Source organism: Suricata suricatta, chromosome 8 (genome assembly GCF_006229205.1).
Source record: "Suricata suricatta isolate VVHF042 chromosome 8, meerkat_22Aug2017_6uvM2_HiC, whole genome shotgun sequence".
Lineage (NCBI taxonomy): Eukaryota > Metazoa > Chordata > Mammalia > Carnivora > Herpestidae > Suricata > Suricata suricatta.
Genome location: NC_043707.1, coordinates 121685742 through 121706496, shown reverse-complemented (window position 1 = coordinate 121706496; position 20755 = coordinate 121685742). Strand labels below are relative to the sequence as shown.

Here is a 20755-nt window from a genome sequence, read left to right as displayed (position 1 = left end):
CTACATATATGACCCATGGAATCTTCCTGGCAACCCAGGATCCCCTGTTACAGAGGAAGCAGGCTCAGAGCAGTGGTCGTGGAACTTGCCTGAAGTCACATAGCTGCTTAAGTGGCAGGATTCCTAATTCTGCTCTAAGTCCAAAGTTTCCTTCCCCTCCAAAGCTCCTGCAACTTTCCTTCAGCCACTCCTTCTTCTAGAGCTGTGGTCTAATTTAAGGCTGGGAGGAACCTTAAAATCGCCAAGCCATTTGGCTTCCAAACCCTGGGCCTGGGGAGCTGTGTAACATTCCAGATCCCCAGGCCCTGGTCCAGGGGAGTCTGACTCACAGATGTGAAGGGACATCTGGGAATCTGTATTTTTAAGCAGCTCCCCCAAGGGTACACTGTTTAGTGCCACCCTGTGCTCTTCCCATTTTACAGATGAGGAAACTGAGATCCAAAGAGGGAAAGGGACTTCGCCCAAGGCCACAAAATAGCACGGAGAGAGCCCTTCTGTTGCTTCCCCAGACGGAAAACATCCCTCTCTCTTGCCGTTCCTTTTCGCTTGGCAATTCCCAGGCCTCAGCTGCTCCTCGCTGCCCTGCCTCCTCCATCACTCAGGGTCCTGCTCTCTCCCATGACTGGTGGTGGACTGTGGGCTAGCCCCTCCCAGGCCAGGTGCTCTCTCAACCGTTGGTCTTGCAGGAAGGATTGTGGGTAACAACCTCAAAAGGTAACCTCACAAAGGAGGGAAGCGGCTCAGATTCTGGAATCTCCAAGCCCTATTTCCAATAGTATGGTTGACTCGGGGCTCCTAAGAGTCTTTGAGATGTCTCCCTTCCTGAGGGTGGGGCTCACCAAGCCTCCCCGCTCTGGAGACCTCCCACTTGGGGCCCAAGGGTGTGATCTTGGCAGAAGAGAAAACCTCCTCTCCAATGGCTGCTTCTGTTCCACCCACCCGTGGAGACCTTTGGGCATGTCCTCCTGCCAGACCTCCTGACTGTCCACTGCTCGCTCTCTCTCTCTCTCTCTCTCTCTCTCAGCCTCCAGGATCTGAGAGAAGCAGCTGGCTCCCCTCCTCACCACACCCAGGCAGCCATTTTCTTGGACCCCTCCCAAAGGCACCACCTCTCCCGTGTCTGTGAACAAAGTCAAAAGGGTCCTTCTGTCTGACAGTCTGCTTCTGGGTCAGTGTGTCTGAGCCTGCCCATGGGGACGCCAACCGGCTGGGAGGGGGCTGGGGGCCCCAACCTGCTGTGCACAGTGCCGGGAAGCGCCAGCCCACATCCTTGAGTCCCCAGCCCCACCCTCCCCCGCTGCGGCTGTGACCACCCCACCCCTTCCCCAGCCCGCCTCCCCCTCCCCCACCCACAGCCTCCCCAGGGGAGCCAGGCTGCCAGCCCCAGCTCTCACTTCCGGCCTCATGACCCTCTCTCCAGCCGGCACTCTCCTCCACACCCCCCCACCATTTCCCTCCCAGCCTGGATTGAAGGCCCAGGGATGTCCTCAGAGGGAAAACACTGCATCAAAGGGGCTATTACTACCGTTGTGAGCCCTTCCCCATCACCTCCCTTGGGGCCTTTATCCCCCAGGATCTGCAGCTCCCCTGCCCCCCTTTCAATCTCCTTCAGCCCCCTCCCACCTACCCAACAGTGTCTAGAGATTCTCTTCCAACCAGACTCCAGCCCCAAATCCTACTAAAAAGAACAATGATGAAAATAATAATGGCAGCTGTCGCTTATTTGGTTTTTAAATAAAGGCACAGAGAGGTTAAGTAATGCCCTCGAGGATAAACAGCCAGGACATGGAAGGGCTGGAGTCTGAATTTAGGTTTGTTGAGCTCCTCTGACGCAAATTCTTCACTGTCCAGAGAGTGAGCCCCCTCCCCGGCAGCCTACTCCAACAGTCCCGATCCTCATTGCCAGCTCATTGCCAGCTCTCATTTTTTGACTTCTAATCTACCGGCTCCCACCTCAGTCATCCAAATGCACTACCCTCCCTTGCCACTAGGTGTCCCCTTAGAGCCACTGATGCCCCCAAGGGGAAGCAAGTCCCTCCTGGCCTCCTGGAGTCATCAGGCAACCCCCCCCCCCACCGACGGTATAGCACACCCCACCCCACCCTACCCCCAGCCACACAGAGCTCCTTTGTGCAGCCCTTGCCCACCCCCTTCCTGCCCAGAACAGGGCACCTGGCAAGCAGGTCTTCTTCCCTAGACTCCGCCCCCTGCCAGCCCCCTGCCCTGGGTGCCAGGTGTTGCGGGCCCCACCGCCAGCTCTGGCTGAACCTGAGGGTCACCCTGCCCGGCGGCCCTCCCTTCCTCCCTCCGAGGTCACCCAGGGACTGTGCTTCCCGCCCTGCTCCACCCCCATCCCCTCCTGCCCTTGGCCCTTCCAGACTCCTGTCCTAGTCTTTCCTTCTGTCTCCCCGAGGACTCCCCTCCTCCAGCCCCACCAGGCCCTCCCCACAGCCTCTCACCCCCGCCCACCTCCTTCCCCAGAGAGCTCCTAGTTCCACTACCCCCCTCCCCGCCCAGGTCTGAAGAACTCCTCCTCTTGGAAAGTTGCTGCTGGAAAGGAAGTGACTTCAGCGATTTGGCCACAAGGCTGGGCACTGCTGAGCCCGGCTCAGCTGAAGGCCTGCCCAGCCCACCTCCAAAGCACAAACGGAGCCATATGTACACACCACCCTCAAGTGTGTACCCAGAACCCTGAAGACAGCTTCCCAGGTGACATGTGGAGAGACCCTGTGCGCACATTCCACACCATACTGGTGTGCCCACATTATCACCCCGGTGTGTCAGAGTCTTGTCAATACATTCTCCAGTGTACCCCAGCACCCAGCACACATACACCATGCAGCGTGGTTCACACAACAGTCCAGCACTCCCACACCTACCCAGTACACGCTCTGGATCGGGCACACTCATCACTCGTATGTAGTACATACCCAGCCCTCGAACGTCCCTCAGCCCAGGCCACTTATTTAACTCCCAGACACAGAACCCTGTGTACCTAAGGGCAGAGCCCTCCACACACCTGTCTGCACACAGCCTGAGTGCTGGCACAGGAGCTCCCCTGTGCATTTACAGTTGGGTACATGCAACCCTGCATCCTCCCATAGCCACACCTCCCACCCTAACCATCCCAGGAGGCCCCACCCCCAGACCTCAGGCCCCAGGAATGCTCTTTTGGAAGTTGGGTGGAGTCCCCAAGCAGGCTGGGCTCTAGGGAGCTTCCTGGAGCCCCGAGGCTTCTGGAGGCTTCCTGTGTCAGTTCAGGGAGTTGCCTCTTCAGGGCAGGGCAGCCCCACCTGGCCTCTGTGGTTCTGAAGCCTGGGTGGGCCAACCCAGGCCAGGAGCAGGGAGGCAGGCGGCACCCCCACCCCACCTTATCTTATGAGGGCACCCCAGCATACCTGAACCACCCCGGTCCTCCCAGCACCTCACCTTGGCCTCCAGCTCTCTGCTTCCACAAACTCCAGTGGAGGTTGGGGGTGGGGTGGGGCAGGGAGGTTCAGCTGCACACATCAGGCACTCTGGATTCCATCTCTGCCCTGAGCTCTGGTCACTGTCCCAACCCCTTTCTCTTCCCAGTTCCCTCACATCACTCAACAAAGTGCCTAGAAGAGGCCCCAGACTGGAGGCAGGACTTGCTGTATCTCCATGGGCCTCAGTTTCCCTTTCTGAATAATGCGGGGGGGGGGGGTTGAGTAAGTTGGGTTAATGTAATTTGATTTAATCAAGAGTCTCTCTTTGGCCTAAGCTGGGAGGGGTGGGGGTGGATTCCTGCTAAAACTGGGAAATAAGTCCCCCTCATCTCCACTTCCTGGTGACAGCCCAGGCAAAGACCTGGCTTCCCTGTACATTGTTACCTGAGCAAGCTGTGTAGACAAGGTCCAACTCAGCAGGAAAGGCCTGTCTTCGCCAGGGATTCCAGGGTAGTCCCTGCGGCAGCCTGAGGGTTGCCCCGAAGTCGGGGCCCTCTGCACGCACTTAGCTGGGCAGGCTCTGGGGTCCAGGCCAATGGGTAGACAGGTAGGCACGCTCCCATCTGTGGAAGCAAACACAACACCGCTGCGTTGAGCACAGTTATGGGCTGAGCCAGCCCAAGGGACCAGGAGGCGATCTTGGATGGGTCCATGCCTGCAAAAAGTGAAAGCAGGTACAACCTCATCTCACTGGGGAGCTGCCAGCCCATCTCTTGAAACCCCAGGTTGCTATTGGGAAGCAGCATCTTTGTATATGTAGGCACACGCATGGGTAGACATGAACATGAACACGCACGCTATGGTGGAAAGATCCTGACCTTTGGGAGTCAGACAGTCCTTGGCTCAACCCCTGTGTGATCACGGGCAAGTCAATTCACCTCTCTGGCTCTTGGTTTTCTCATCTACAAAATGGGGAGATCTTATGAGCGGGGAGGAACGCTTTGGGGAAACTATGGACGCTAACAGCTTACTTATAATGCAGGTGTGAGAACTGCTGATCAAAGTGATGGTGAATGCCGATTTCCATGTGGGGCGTGGATGCAGCTGGCGTGTACTCCTCTCCATCAGCAACTGGTTAGGTCTCTTGTTTTCTTTAATAACCATGGCCCTTCTCACCACCCTCCTGCTTCCTGCCCATTTGTCTGCCTCCCTGAGGTCTGTACTGGAGCCCAGAGGGGGTCTGGGAACCAGGCCTCATGGACTGCTCACAGGTTCTGGTTGCCTGGGAATTTGTATGTGTGGCAGAGACCGTGCCTGTATAAATGAGCGTCTGTGAATATTCAGCTGTCTGGGTAAATACACCTGCATGCAGGCTCCTGGGTGTACTTGGCCTCTGTATGTTTCTAAATGTCTGTGTGTGCACATAGGTGTCTAAGGGGTATATGCACAGGACACTGGGTTTGCTCAGGTATGTGGTCAGCTATGTGTGTGAAAGGCTGATGTGTACCTGGGTTCGGAATCTTTGGTTGTACGTGCGGCTGTTGATCTGGCTCTATTTGGCTTTGCGTGTGTGTCCAGCTGAGCCTGTCTGCACGCTTATGAGGACACAGAAATGTGTCTGCTTTTGTTCGAACACCCTGACCTCAGCTGTGGTCGGGTTTGAGTGTGCCTGTGTGCGTGTGTGCACAGGCTCTGCCTGGCTCTCTGCATCTCCCTGTGTCAGGAGCAGAACCGGCTTCTGCCTGTCTCAGAGCTCTCTGGATGAGTGTGGGGGGGGTGGGGGGGCGTGTGGCTTATCTTCTGCTGTCCCTGCAGGTTTCCAATCTCGAGGCCTGTGACTGCGGGCACTGGTGTCACTGTGGATCAGTGTTACCTCCCTCCTACCTCTGCCTTTTTCTGGGTTTTCAGGGTCATGGTGTGACCGTGCGTCTGGTCATGGTGTCCCCATGGGGTCTGTTGTACTGTGGGTCGGTATGTGCTGGTACATGTCAACTCACGTGTGTTGTGTAACCTCACTGCTGGGTGCCTGTGTGTGTCAGTGGGTCCGTGTGCTGTTATCACCGTGTGTGTGTGCCGAGAGAGCTATGTGTCAGTGTCAACTTGTGTGCGAGGCTCTGTGTGCCACGAGGTGCCTGTCAGCACAACAGGGCCTCAGTGTTGGTGCGGTACCTTTGTGTCACTCCTCGGTGCGTGTCTGTGTGCATGTGCACTGCATGTGAGACCCTTTGTGAAGCAGTGTGTGTCTGTGTCACTGTGTTTGTGTGCCTGCTTCCCTCCTCCCTCCTATCTCCTGCCTTCTCTCTTCCTCTCTCTCTCTCTTTCTCTCTGTAGGAGCCAGACAACTCCCCAAGCCTGGATTAGGGACAATTTATCCACAGGCAGAGAAGGAGAATTCCAACCTGCCAGAGCCTCTCTCCTCTGATCCCCCCCTTTCCCCGTGGTTGGGTGGGCACAGAAATGCAGCCGGGCAGCTCCCAAGCCCTCTGGGAACCCCCCCTACCCACAGCTCTCCAGAGGCCCAGGAGGGCAGAAAAGATGGAAATCTGGGTGGCCCCAGAGCCCTCCAGTGGGGGTGGACTGGCTGCCCCCCATCCAGGCCCCCACAGCTCAGCTCATCTTGGCCCTGTTCTTCTACATATGGTGGTGGTGGTTGGGGGGGGGGCGCGGGAGTCTGCATGGGGTCTGCCTGGCCCTGTGGGCTGGGGGGACCTAAGGAGCAAAGCTGCTCTCAGCCCCTCCACAACCTGATACTCCCCAACTGATAAATGCCAGCTCCCCCCGCTGAAATGGGAATAACTGGGGAACTTGCAACCATGCCCACATAGGCTGGGGGAGATGCTGGGAGTGGGGGCAGTGTGGTGGGGGAAATGCAGCAGGGGGGGCACGGGGGGCTGAGCTGGGACTAAGGCTCCCTTCACGGTGCTCCAGGCGCAAGGCAGAATCACATGTTTCCCATTAGCTGCTCTGGCCTCCTTGTTCAGGGGGTGTTGGCTGGGGGAGATTTGTTCTGGTTGCAGACACCAGCCGAGACCACACAAGAGAGAGAGAGGAAGAGAGAGAGACGGGAAGAGAGAGAGAGAGTGAGAGGGAGAGAGAGAGAGAAAGAGAGGGAGACTGAACCCCAGAGGGAAAGGAAAAGACAGAGAGAGACAGAGAAAGATACACAGACACACAGAAACTGAGACAGAGACATGAGAGACAGAGACAGGCGGTGACAGACAGAAACTGTGTGATAGGCAGACAAGAACACAAAAGCAAGAGAGGCAGAGGCTGGTGATGGGGAGGGGCTCACAGAGAGGGTGGGGGACAGCCTCAGTGGACAGGGAAGTGGGGACCTAGGTGGAGAGGCTGGTCAGAGGCACAGAGTGTGAGTGAGATGAGAAGGGAGAGGAGCGCTGGTCAAGGGATTGGGAGGGTGACAGGGGGCCGAGATGCAGGGCACACCCGGAGAGGGACTGGGTGAGGGCACGGACATGGCCCCGGTGGCGCGTGGGCAGGGGGAGTGGACGCTGAGAGCTGGCTGGGCGGGGGTGGCCAGTGCGCCCGGAGCCTCCCGCCTCCTGACCCTCGAGCCTCGGCGAGATAACAGGCCGAATAGTGCTGACTTGCGGTTCAGAAATCCAATATCCTCCGCAGCGCACTAATCGACTACCTGAGCTCCCGGCCCGCGCTGAGCTGCCCCGATTAATCCTGCGGCTCCACAGCCTTAATTAGTTTAACAGTTTCAGGGACAGAAGAGGCAGGGACTAGGGTCCCCCCACGCCTGCAGGGACACAGACCCCCATGCCAACCCTGCCTGGTGCCTCACCTCCCCAGTCACCCCTGTCCCAGACCCAGAGGCCGCTTGCCACATCATCTGAAAAACACTGGGTCCTTCCTTCTGGGAAATAGTCGGCGGGTTGGCACCTGGGTCAGAAGGCAGGTCATGCGGGACTCAGACCCCCCCCTCCCCCTGTCCCCCGCCACCCAGCCCCACACTTGTCCCTGTGCTCATGGCTCTAAATGCTTCCCCTGGCCAGCCCTTTGGGGCCCTGTGGCCTGCACGGGAAGGCCCTGCCAACGGTGGGCCCCACACCACTGGGCAACATGTTGTCTCTTTGGGGTGAGAGACAAGCTCCCAAGTTACTGACAATCTCCCAACAGTATGAGATAATCACACATGTCACTCCCCACAACAGCAGGAGATGGGCACATGGTGACATCTCACACATACCCAACAGTCGGAGACGGGCGTATGGGTTGGTAACTACCCTCCTAACAGGATGAGTGGAGTACATAACCTGTCACTTCCCCAAAAGCATGACAGGGGCACGTCTGATGCCTCCAGACAACAGGAGACAGGGACACAGGTTGTCACCCTCACCATGGTGTAACTAACATGTAGCCAGGGGCTCCTGCACCCACCAATGGGATGTGAAATGCAGAGAACCTCTTTCTCTCTCTCTCTCTCTCTCACATACACACACACACACACACACCAGCCTCACCTTCCAGTTCCAGGTGGAGGAAGGTACAGCGCATCCCAGCCCACAACCTCACCCCTTCCCCGTGAGTCCTCCCAGCTGGATGGGTACACAACATATCACCCTGCCCCCCACCCCCAACTGCTTCAGAACAGGTGACAACCCACCCCCACTGCTCCCCCATCACTGTCGCCAGCCTGGGTGGTGCTGTCCTCTGCCTGCAGAGGCGTCACAGCTCACAGGGCATGAATGTCACCCCAGCACTGCCAGAGCCGGGCACAACCGCATGTTGCCCCAGTGATAAACACCACTGGCCCCAGGAGGAGGTGGAGGCGCACAGGGCTCTGGGCGTGACCTTGGTCCCTGGACACCAGGAGGGGAGGCGCTGTGCTGTGGCCTCCCTCCCGGGTAACCTGGCTGCCCGGTGCTGCGGCAGACGAGTGCTGGGAAGGAAGGTGCCCGGCCACGCAGACAACCTGGAAATGCCACCTCCCCAGGCTGCCACCCCTGCCCCGTTTCTAACTGAATGTAGTTATCTGGGAAGAGGGCAGAACGAGTGGTGGAGGGACGGCTGTCACTGAGGCCTGAGGGGCTGTTCCTGTACGACTTTGCAGGGATGGGTGCTGGGGAGGCGGATTAGGGGGGTGGTGTTACCCTGCCCTCAGGGCCCAGGACTGAGGAGGAAGCGTGAGGACAGCTACAGACCTGCGCCAGACCTGCGCTCCTACTGGGGGGGGGGGGGGGACGCTAGTCCTCATGATGGCCCCCTCCAAATCCAGGCCACAGAGCCTGACAAGGAGGCCAAAGTCCAGGGGCATGACTCACCCAGGGAACAGGCCCAGCCTGCTGGCCAGAGAGTGAGGGAGGCCAGGAGCCAAGGGGCCTGGGTTCAAGTCTGAGCTCCTCCCAGGCCAAGCTGAGTGACCTTGGAGCAGCAGCTCAGTCTCTATGGCTTTTGGGAAGGGGGAAGGGCCAGAAAGAGGCTGAGGCTGGAGGCGGGCGGGCAGAACACTGGGGGCCATGGGAAGGAGGACGCAGCAGTCTGGTCTCTCACGCCACTGCTTCCTCACAAGGCGCCTCCGCTTTCTGTCCCTCAGTTTCCTCAGCTGTAAAATGGGGATGATGAGGTCAGCCTCACAAGACAATGTGACATGCAGCTGGCAGGGGCTCAAAAAATGGGAGCTTCTTACTAAAGAGGGGAAAATAGACTAAGAGAGGGTGAGCGACCTGTCCAAGCCATGGAGCAAGTCCGTATCGGCTGAACTCAGGCTCCAGCTCCTGCTTTCCCACCTGGAGCTGTTTCTGGAAGACTGCTTGGAGGTCAATAATGAGTTGGACGGGGGTAAGGGGAGGCTGTTGAGGTGATTGTTGGTTACAGAGCTGCCCTAGCATCAGGACACAGGAAACTAACAGGACTTGGCTACACATCCTGACCTTTACCCTAAACCCCACTTGGCTTATCCTCAAACACTGGACCAGAGGGCCAGGTCGAAGGGAGGAGGGAGCCCACAAAGCAGCCCACGACCAGCACCTGGATCTGGTGCTTAGAAGGACTGGGGTATCTGAGATGTCTGTGTGCACAGCCCGCTTGTTGTCCAGGAGCCCAGAGAGGGACAAGCCTAGCTGGAGGTCACACAGCATGACAGCAGCAGAGCCCAGAGCCCTGGCCAGGGACAGTCTCAGAGCAGAGTCCCTCTAGCCCCTGGGGATGGCTGGAACTGGGGAGCCCTGGGGGACTGAGCAAAACGTGGCGACAGATGGCCTGCCGAGGCAGCGGCGATCTGGGCGGCTGGCAGGCATGCTCGCTCCCGCGCAGGGAAGCGGCTAATTTTAGCTGAGGCCTCGATGCCAGCTTTGTTCCCCCCACCCACCCACCGAGGGGGCCCAGCATGCCTTGCGTGCAACCGGCCTCCCCCAGGCACCCCTACTCCCCCGCCTGGCCCCTTGTGAGTAGTGCCCAGACCTCAGGGTCCTAGAACTGTCTGCCTGACCAGGTCCCATCACACCCAGAGGCAAGGGCTAGGCCCTGGAGGCCTGGTACCCCCACCCCAGGGCCTATTTCCCATGACTCCAAACTCATTCCTTGAAGAGGGGCAGTGGGAAGGAGGGCTAGAGGCCACTGCCCAGACCGGGACAGAGGGCTTGACAGCAGGGGCTGGTAGTTCTGGGGTGAGCGGCAGCAGGGCCCTGTCTTCTACTCACACTTAAGGTGACCAGACCCTTATTCTACCCCTACCCTGAGACAGGCACCTCTGTGCTAGAGTCCCTGTGGTATTGGTAACCAAGGGAGTGGGAGTCAGTCCTAACCCTTCCCTGTTCTGTGTAACTTTAACTTTGTTCCAGGTTCTCAAAGTACTTTAAAGAAGTCAGAAATGAAGCAAGGTTAGTACCCTTGTGCCACTGGGGGAAAGTGAGGCACAGTCGGAGACAGTCATCATTATGGCAGGGGAGGAAACCGATCCCAAGAATTGGTGAGGCCCAGACATGCTTTTCTTTGAGTTCTTACAGCTAGGGGGGATTCTTGGGCCAGCTGAGCCTCTGGAACTACTCTCTGCCCTGCTGGGTTGGTAGAAGGTAGACTAGATGGATGGAGTCTGTGGAATTCCCTGGGAAGGCTGGCACTCTTGGTGTCTGGCACCCCATCTCCTTCCTACAGGCTCTCTGGCCTTAGAACCTTCCTTCCCCACCTCAGATTCGAATACAGATGCCCAACGAGGTGCCAGCACGTCTGGCCTCTATTGGAAAGGGGACTCCTTTGGGGTGACTCTGGGGGTCCCCCATCCCTGTTCCAACCCAGGGCCCATGAGAGAAATAGCCAAATGGAAAATAGAGGAAGACAACTTGAAAGAAATCTATGTAATTAGAGGAGAGAGTCAGAAGAAGAGAAGAGGGAGGGTAAAACGAAGGCAAGGAATCAGATTCAGGAAGAGAAAGAGAAGAGGGTGGGGGGGCAAAAGACACAGGACAGAATGAGGCTTAAAGAGAAGGCAATGGGGGAGGGAGGGGGGAGAGGCAGAGGACAGGATGCTGGAGGAAGGAACACAGCAAAAGAGAACTCAGAAGAGAGGGAAAGAGGAGGAAGAAAAAGACAAAGACACAGAGAGACAGGCAGGATGAGGCAGAGACAAAGGCAGAGAGAGAGAGAGAGAGAGAGAGAGCGAGCACAAGATCCACACAGAGGAGGAAGAGATGGAGAAGGAGCCTGCCACAGACAGGGCAAGGCACAGAGAACTAAGGACACCACAGGGAGCTGGAGACAGACAGGGATTGACACACCCAGAGACCAACAGAGACAGTCGGAGAGGGTGAGACACACTCAGAGAATGGGGCGGCAAGAAGGGGGGGAGACACTAAGTGATAAAGTGTATGTGTATGTGTGGGGGGGGCACAGCACAGAGTGAGGAAGGAGGGGGCATGAGGAGGGGGGGAGATGTCGTCGCCAGAGCTGGGGGGGACAGAGGACAGAAATGGAATGTGGGTCTGGGCATGAGGCTCACAGATGCATCGGCTCCGGTTTCAGCTGGGGCAGTTGGCTGATGGGGGGGGCGGTGGGGGGGAAAGGAAGGAGCAGAGCTGGTGAGGGAGGGGGGCCTGTTGCCATGGCTGCAGGCACGGCAGGGGCACAGTCGGCTGGCACTTGGAGTTCTGGGCATGGTAGGGGGCTGACTGAGGGGAAAAGGGGGGGGCAATGAAGAAGCCTCTCCCCCGCTCTTGGGGGCTCTACCAGGAAGAAAGTTTCCAGAGAGAGGATGGGAGAGGTTGGGGCTCAGGAAAGGCTCTGGCCCAGCTCCACCCCATGGAGGCTGGAGGCTGCCAGTGGGACACCGCTCTACAGGTCGCCTGTGGGCATCCCAGCTTCCCACTCGTGCCTCAGGCGAGCCCCTGGGGACCCTCTGGCTCCATCCCCTCCAGTCTAGCTGAAGATCCCGCCTGCTGCTGCTGCTGTTTTTGCTTGCAGGGGAGCAGCAAGATTGTGAATTCAGGATCTGTAATCCTAACGCAGAGCCCAGGCCTACCGGGCTCCAGTTGCCAAGGCGACGGAGGGTCAGAGGGCAGCGCGGGGCGCCCGCTCCTCCAAGTCAGAATCCCAATTGTTAAAGCCCAAGAATAAACAGCTGAAGCGGCCGTGGGGGGGCTGGGAGGGGGGCTGAGGTCTGCATCAGCTCAGTGTGGTGTTGTCAAGCGAGATGTCACTAATTGTCTGAAGGAACGGGCTGAGGCAGCTCTTAACTGCTTCTGTGCCACCAGAGACACCTTGGCTGCCTGGCCCCATCCCCCGGGCCTCCCAGCATTCCACCGGGCCAGCTTGGTGCTGGAGTGCTGGCCCAGCATAATCTCTGCCTCTCTTGCACTGAACCCCCACATACTTTGGCTCCCAACACTCCTCCCAACTTGGAACCTCCCACCTGCAGGCTAAATCTTTATGTCCCCAGAACCAATACCCCCCCAATTACTGGGCCCACAGTACAGCCCCAATCTGCCTGTCTGGCCTGCAAAATCCCCCCCCAGTTCCCCAGCATCTCCACCTCGGCCTCCCAGAAGTCGGGAATCGTGGTATGAGGTGTATAGATTGCAGAGGAGGACAGACTTTGGGCTCTTCTCATCTTTGGAGGCTAGACAAAGGCCCTCCTATAGGAGAAAGAAACGTCTATGGCATCTTTCTGTGCAACTCGACTCAGTCACACACCAGAACCAAAAACCTGAATGGGGCGAGGAAACCCTATTTCTAGCTTTTGTTGTTCTACCTACTTTCTGCGTGACTTTGGACAGGGTCCTCTCCCTCTGCAGCCTGCCACCTCATCTATCATCCATCCTGAACATTTAGTAGTGCCTATTCTGAGCCAGGCTGTGTCTGGAGCCCCTGCCCAGAGGAACTCCCAGTCGAGTGGGTGGGAAAGGGTTGTAATACAAAGTAGAAAACAATCTGAGATCCAGCAGGTTAAAATATTCCATGAAAAACACGGAGCAGTTTGGTACACAGTAAACCGATCAGTGGACTGCGACTAGTTAGTGGTAAACTGTATCTCCTTATTACAGAGGGTAGCCAAAAGGGGAGAGGTAATCAGAAAAAAGGCGGGGGAGGGCAAGGCCAGTTCTGGAGCGCTTCCTGCATCAAGTGGTAGCTGGTAAAATCTGAACAGGTGAGCAAGAAGGTAGTGTTCCCTGAGAGAGGAGGTCGTGTGAGATCCTTCAGAGGGAGCTGAGCTCCAAGGTCTCAGGGTCGCCTGTTCAGCCCCTCCCAGATCAGGAAGGAGGAGGGCCTCTGTGGTATACCAGCCCCACACGGCAGGCCCTGCCTCCTTCTCCACCCACCGAGCCTCCGGATGGCAGGAGATTGGTGCCTGGAGTGGGGGGGCGTGGCGTGGGCAGGGCTCCCGGAGATTGGTAGCACCTGGAGTGATGTCACGAGGGGCGGGGTCAGGGTTTCGGGCACTCCCCTGCCCCAAAGCCCCAGACCCCTGCTCAAGGCCAGAAGCGCGGTCCCCGGGAGGGGGCGCTCAGGCCACCTGGCCACCCCCATCAGGTGGCGGGCGGGGCCGGGGCGCTGTCCGTGGGCGGGGAGCTGGGCGCGGAAACAGGGGATCCCCCAGAGAGGGCCCAGCCCAGCCTGGGGCTGGATATGTACAAAAGGCGACTTGTTCTTTCTTGGGATGCCTGCGCCTTCTCAAACATACCTACGGCCACACTCCGGGGACAGCTACACCCACACATTGCTGCACAAAGCCTGCCAGGGTGGGGGGTAGAGGGCTATCGCCAACCCAAGAAGTCACCTTTAAGAACCTTGCCCCAACTGCCTTTTGCCACAGGCTCAACACCATTCATTTCACACCATCGCACCCCAAGTGACCTGGTTCCTCCCACAGCCACACACACAGCTCTGGGGACACGGATACAGTCACACTATCATAATTCCTCTCTCAGACCATCTGTAGCTCACCAACTCTTTCGTGCTCTAGAGTCAGACCAAGAGCTTCAACAGGGTCACCACACAGTGTGTGACCTTAGCCCACGATCAAACCCAGTAAGGTTACGTTTTACTGAGGGCTTACTCCGTGCCAATCCTTACAATTACCTTTTGTGGGGAGTGGTATCAGTCTCATTGTGTGGGTGGGGAAAGTGAGGTTTAGGTTAACCAGCTCACTTAAGGCAGAGGGAAGGATTTGAACCCAAGTCACCCTTGACTTTCGAGCCCATGTTCTTCTGCGTATTGTCTCTGCCAATCATCATACAACCTTACACTCTAACACCCCACCACACACACACAACCACGGACAGCAAAACAATCAGAGTTGAGGTGTACTTCTCCACCTCAAACATGTCAATGTCATGGTCTCGTATCAGGCGGTTTCTCTCACTCATCAGACAATGTACATGTGTTGAGGGGGAAGAGTCTCCTGCCTCTAAGCTCTGCATCTCCAAGGTTGGCCGTCAGTCATTATAAATGGGGCAGAGAGTGAGAGCAGGGCCAGAACAGGCTACCTCTAACCTTTCCAGCAGGCTTACCTCCACCTCCCCTGACCCGGGGGGATGACAAAGCAGTGCCCTACCAGCTGGGGCTCCAGGCCTGCAGCTCTCCCAGACCCCTTGGGCCAAGATCCTCCCTTAGCCCCCAACCCCTGCTGAGAACAAGTCGAAACAAACTTCCCGGGGATGTCAAAGCACCTTTCCTGGGGGAGGCGGCTCTGTGATCCCCTGAGCCTGGCTCAGGGAGAAGGATCAGGTTACTCTTTCCCCAGCTGTGCTTGGACTCCTTGGGGCTGACCTTTCACCTCATCCAGGCCAGGACCCAAAGGGGGCCCAGAGTGCAACCCTCACCTCCAGTTAACCCTCTGCATTCCTAGTCTTTTCATTGTGGGGGTGGGGTGGGGGATGGGATGTTATAAAGATGCAGAGGGTCTCAGGAAGCCCATCTGGGCTTGCCAACCTTTCCCCACCCTCCCATCCTGGGGTCCGGGTTTCCCAGAGAGCTTTACAGAATGCTCCTCCCTGCCCCCTGCCCAAGCTGCCCTGCCCTGCCAGGATCAGATACCTCCCTCAGCCTAAGCAGCTGAAAATGACCTGGGCTATTTTCGCTCTGGGATCGCGTTGCAAACTCCCCCTTGAGCTGGCAGCTTCCCACATCCCTCCAGACCATTGCCCCCCACTCCTCATCCCTAACCCAGAGCCGCTGACTTATAGGACTGGAGGACTTTCAGGGACCACAGGCCTAAGCCCCTCAGGAATGGGGAGACTGAGGCCATGAGGAGTCAAGCGCAGGGCTGGGCAGAGAACCAGGCTTTCCGAGGCTCCGCCCAGGTCTCTTTCTACTGTCTAGTGCAGCCTGCTCTGTACCCTAGATCTCAGAGCCTCTGACCCAGCCAAAAACCCGGCTGACCTCCTCCACAAGCACCGGAAAGTCACACTGGAGGCTACCCACAAGTCTCTGTGCCACTCTGCGTGTCAGAAACTGCTTCTGCCACACTCTTCTCTTTGTTTAGAAGTGGGACCAGGTCTGTACCTGTATCACAGCTATGTGGATCACGGGAATGTTTTGGCAGGTGCAAACTGGGAAGAAAGGGAGACTGAGGCTCAGAGGAATGGGAGGTAGACTCAGGCTTTCTGGGGTTTATATGGCATACATAATGCTTCCATGTTCCCAGCAGCCCCTTGCTCCAGCTTCTTGGTACCCCCTTCTCCATTCCTACCAACCCAGCCCCCTCCAGGGCCCCTGCCCCTCCACCTCAAGCCCCAGTCCTCCTGGGCAGGAATGTGACTGGTCAGGTCTGAGCTGACCACATGAGTGGCTATAAGGCGACAGACCCCCCCATCCTCCCATCCCCCCAGCCTGGGGGAGCTCACATACCAAGGCAAAGTGGAAGGGAGGGGGTGCAGCTGCTTTAACCCTTTGCATCCAGGCTTTTAGGGTGAAAAAGAGAGGGAACTTTATTTCCTACGGCCACTCCCATTTTAAGTGCTGCAGAACTTGGGAGTTCTAGACTTGGGGGGTGGGAAGACCAGGGACCCCCGGGGAGTGCAAGCAGAACTGACTTCACTGAAGAGGTGGAATGAGGGCATTTGCCCTGCTGGTCCCTGTTAAGAAAAATTATCCTTTGCCACCCCAACTGTTTAATCTCATCTCCCATGACATTTGGAAAAACAGTCAGGAGCTGGTGCTGAGAAGAAGGAAAGAACAAATCATGAACCCCAACCTCAGGAGCCCCTAGTCTGATGGGAGAAATACAACCCTGCCCTGGGGAGTCTGATGGGGGAGAGCAGGCACCGAGGTCGGGACAAAGAGCTGTGAGCAGAGAAGAGCATGTTGCTGCGCAGGAGTGGGAGGAAGCCAGGGCAGGAGCAGAACTAGCCAGGTGGGGTCAGATCAGGCAGGCTTCCCGGAGGCCCCTCGGCCCACACCCCTCCCCCCAGGCTCTGGAATCTCGGGGGTCAGGGCTGAGGGACAGCCCCGCCCCCTGCTCCCCTCGGGCTCAGGAATTCCACCAGCGGGGGTGGGGGGTGGGGGGGCAGCTGCTTCGGCCTCAGTCCAAGTTGGCTCCCACTGGACCGGGAACTGCAGCTCCTCCTGGGGGGGCCCCCACCCCCACCCAAGCCCCGGGCCTGGCCCCCAGCCCCCTCCCCTCCCCCTCCCTGGCTAGCACTGTGTGTGCCAGGCGCTGGCAGAAAACAAACCCGCCGGGGTGGGTTTGCAGGGAGCGGGGTAACCTTGACACAGTTGCGGCAGTCGCTAATGGCAGACACACACTCCGCCTGTTCTGGGGGGACTGTTGCCGTTGCTAGGAAACCGGCAGCCGCGTGAATGGAAATGGGTCAGTAAACCTGGGGAGAGATAGTGTGACACTCGAACCACTGCAGCTGCTCCAGCCCACACCGAAATCCCTCCTCTTCAATATTTATCACTCCCGCCTGGGCCCTCAGCTCCTGCCAGACCCTGCACCAGCCTGGCCCTCAGGCACACACCCCCACCCCCCCCAGGCTCGACAGGGGAGGGAGGAGAGGAGAGATGGGGGGGTTGCTTATCCACTCCTTGGGGGGGCCCCCCCAGGCGGGATAGAACTGGTTCTGGAGGAGATTGAACAGGAAACAGAGTCTAATCCTGTGGCGGGGAAGGGGTTAAAAGGTCAATTCACGCCTGTTCCTGACTTAGGCACCGTGGTAAAATTACTGCAAGTGTGAGCAGGCTAGCAACTGCCTGCCTGCCTACCTGCGGAGGCAACTGATTAAGACAGGAGACCTCCCTCCCTGCAGAGATGGAGGGGGAAGAGGCACCCAAAACGCGGCCAGGATTCGCTCACAGCTTGAAAACACCTTCCTTTACAGCCAGGCAATCTCCCTAATGTAGCTTAAGGCTTTCTAACGGCCAGAACGGATGGATACCTCTAGTACAATCTGATAAGCACCCCCAAATGGACAGGAGCTGCTCACTGCCTTGCAATAAATACCGGCCTGTACCGGCACCCCCTCCAAACAGCTAGACGCTCCCTGTTCAGGAAACCTTGACAACACCCCTACACAGATAGATACCCCTACAATGGAACATGACAACTGCAATTCGGAACAGTGCAGCTCGGCTCAACACCTGTAAACAACCAACTAATCTAGGCACAGGCAAAACTGTATGGTGTCAGATCGTGCTGAATCTTCTATCCCTTCCCAGTAGGGCTGGAGGCTCCCTAAAGTGCCTGTCCTAACCGAAAGCTCGGCTCTCTGGTTCATCTGTTTCTTTCTCTGCCATTGCCAGCTTTCTTGTCTTGCACACACCCCAATACACCATCCCTGCAATCGGCTCTTCTGGACACCCCATACCACAAGCTAGCTGACTGATCACTGACACACACATTCCCCTCCCCTAGAAGCAAGAAGTCTCCCAGCCCTGACGGACACAAGCTCTCGTTCTTAGGCACAGGCCTCTCTACTGACAAGAGACCCTGGGAAATCAGCAGTACCACTCGCTGGGGTGATATGCCCCCTCCGCCCACCACAGTCTCGGCCAGTGTCCCTGAGCAACGTGTGTGGGGAAGGGAGGCAGGCACTCCAGTCTTCGAGAGGTGGGGATACCTTCACAGGAAATCTCCCATCTGACTTGGTTCTGTGTGCTCCTATCTCCTAGGATACATCAGTCAACACAGTCTCGGAGCCTGTCAGAGCTGGAAGGTGCCTTAGGGAGTCACTAATCCAGCCTCCTCTGCTATGCAGGAGGAAAGGAAGGCCCAGAGAGGGGACGTGGCCTGCCCAAAGTCACAGAGCCCAACTGTGGCTCCTAGGCCCTTTCTCTTCACAGTCGCTCACAGAGAGTTCTCTATGGGTTGAAGAGAAATTGAGGGGGGTACAGGTTGCCCAGGAGGGCTTCCCTGAGACAGAAGGAGGTGGGGCTGGAGTAGTCAGGGGAGGAAGTCTACGGTCCTAGAGAGGAGCTTATGAGAACTGCCCAGCAGTGTATTCAAAGACACGGACACCTGGCGGCCCTGGAATCTGAGCCATATAAATTAGCTCGAATCTGGACTATGCCAAAATGGTCTGGTGGACACTGGTCTCCAACCCACTTCTTATCCCGGGCCCCCCCCCCCCCAGCCTCCCAAGCCCATAGGTAAAGGAGGGCTTGGTTCCCCATTGCTAGCCTTGAAAGTACATTCTAAGGAATCTCTGCCTTTTATTATTTAAATGAATCTCTGCCAGAAATGGTCTGGGATGCTCCCGAAAGAAGTGTTTTGCTAGGTAGCTTTTATGTCCACTCCATTTTGCAGAAAAGCAAACTGAGGCTCACAGAGGCGCATAGTTTGCTCAAGTTCACACAGACAACAAATGGAGTCTTGAGTTCCTTCCAGTACATAAGGAGGCCAATCCAACAGGAAACAGGGAGAACTGGGGGGGAGGGGGGTGATAGAGGAGAGGGAAGGGTGGGAGTTGACACAGGCCCAGGCCCAGGCCCAACATCCTGGGCTGAGGGAGAGCCAACAGGGATCTGAATTTGAACCTGGGTATCTGGGTTCCACCCCCACCCACTCTAGCAGAGGTGGAGAGAAAGGTCAGCATGGAGATGGAAGGGAGAGGAAAGCAGGACTGCACCAGGCTCTCAGCCTGCCTGGGCCATACCCCAGAGAGCCAGGTCAGGGGCTACCCAGAACTCTCTGCCAGCACCCACTCCCACTCCCACTCCCGAGGAGCAGAGCCCTGGGCCCCTCTGCGGGCCTCCATCTGTACTAAGAGCTAGCCTGGCAGGAAGGACTTCTAAGGGCCCTTAGAGCTTTAACAAAGTTTGGTGGCCAGTCCTAGTTTCCAGTTCCCAGCACGAATTCAGCGTCTCTTCCCTAGTCTGGAGCTAGCTGAGAACGTTAACTATGTGTTCAACGAATACATGAACGCCCAATAAAACCAACATCTTTCCACCCTCCCCAGCCTGAGAGGCACCACTTACCTTGGGAAGACAAATTTCACAGGGTCGTTGGCGGGGAAGGGGATTCAAATACTTCAAGAGCTCTGAATGTTATGCGGATGCCCTTTATTTCTTGTCCTTACGATGTGCAGGCACTGTGGTAATTGCTTTAAACATTGTGCAACTTTAAGCTCCACAACAAGGCCGTGGCCTACCTACTATCATCTAGTTTTTCAGATGAGCAAAGGGACTAAGGAGTGAAGGGGACTAGCTCAAGGTCACACAACCAGTGAGGAGCAGAGGAGGGATTCGAACTGTACCCACCTCCACTGCTTTTGTGAGGGAGTGCTGGGCTGAGGCAGGAAATGAAAGTTGAACAGGCACCCTTGGCAAGGGGAGAGGTAGTCCACCCCAGGCGAGGGAGGCGCCTGAGTTGCCAAACGGTTCAACAGTTTGCAAAGCGCCAAATGGTATTGGAACTAGCAAAGTGTGGGAAAGCATCCCTCCCCCTCCCCCACAAAGGGCAAGGTAGACCTCTTTCCCTCCCTCTTCCAACAGTGAGCCCTGAGAGGTCACTTACCTACTCCCCTGGATCTCAGGGCTCCTGTAAAAGGAACCCCCTCCCTCCCGGGGGCCCTTTTCTGGACTTCAGGACCTGCAAGGTGCAGAGCTACCCCCAAAGAAAGCTGCCGCCAACGTCCAGAAAACTGTCCAGGATTTTTCCGGCACGTCCGCCCCCCACCCGCTCGGCAGTTGCGGGGGGTGAGGGGAGTGGGCGGGGGGGTGTTGGGAGAAGACGGCCTCGCCTCCCTCCAGGAAACCCTGGGGCTCCTCTTGCTCGAGCAAGACGCTCCGGTCCGCAGGCCCGGCCGTTCTCGGGTCGGAACGGTCCGCCTCCGAGTTTTCCCGCCGCCGCCGCCTCTCCGGCTACCTGGCAGGCTTGCGCTGCCCCCCGATCCCTGCTACCCTCCCCCCCCCCGCGCCCCCTCCCAGATGAGGCCGCGGAGCTTCTGACTCCTGGAGGAGGTGACGGGCCGAGAGGGAAACCAGGCGGCTGGGGGAGGGGCGTTGCCTGCACCTGGCCCCTCTCCGCCGCCCAGGCCGGGAGGGGCGGGACTGGACCCCCGCCAGACCCGAGAAGAGCGGCGGGGGAGGGGAGATGTGCCGCCCTCCATTCCCGCGGCCTGGGGGCGGGTAAAGAGATCTCCCCCCAACAGCCCTCGCCGCGGAGGCGCCCCCTAGGGTCGGGCTTCTAGGCGCCCCTTCCCGAGCCGTGCGCTCAGCCCCGCTCCCCCGGCCGGCCGCGCTCTCCAGCTGCAGGAAATTCCAGAAGCTCTCCATCATCCCGGCGCAGCGCGCAGTCCGGGCTGCCAAGGCTCCCCGAAGGAGAGCCACATGCCGGCCGGCCGCGCGGCCCGCCCTCGCCCCCCCCTCCATCCAACCCGGCGAGGCAGCCACGTCGGGCCGGCCGCCCCTTCCCGCGCCCCGGGCCCGGCGGAATGCGTGGCAGCCCC

At 57.9% G+C, this 20755-nt stretch overlaps 1 protein-coding gene across 4 annotated transcripts in view; it reads right to left on the bottom strand.

Moving 5' to 3' along the window:
* Window positions 1-20755, bottom strand: part of AHDC1 (AT-hook DNA binding motif containing 1) — a 63036-nt gene that overhangs the window by 16616 nt on the left and 25665 nt on the right. For 3 of the 4 annotated variants that reach the window (XM_029946687.1, XM_029946688.1, XM_029946689.1), the window contains one exon: window positions 3855-4033. The gene's annotated coding sequence lies outside the window, so the exon portion shown is untranslated. Of the gene's footprint in view, window positions 1-3854; window positions 4034-4288; window positions 4335-20755 lie in introns of those variants that run through there. The other variant, XM_029946690.1, reaches the window with a different exon arrangement.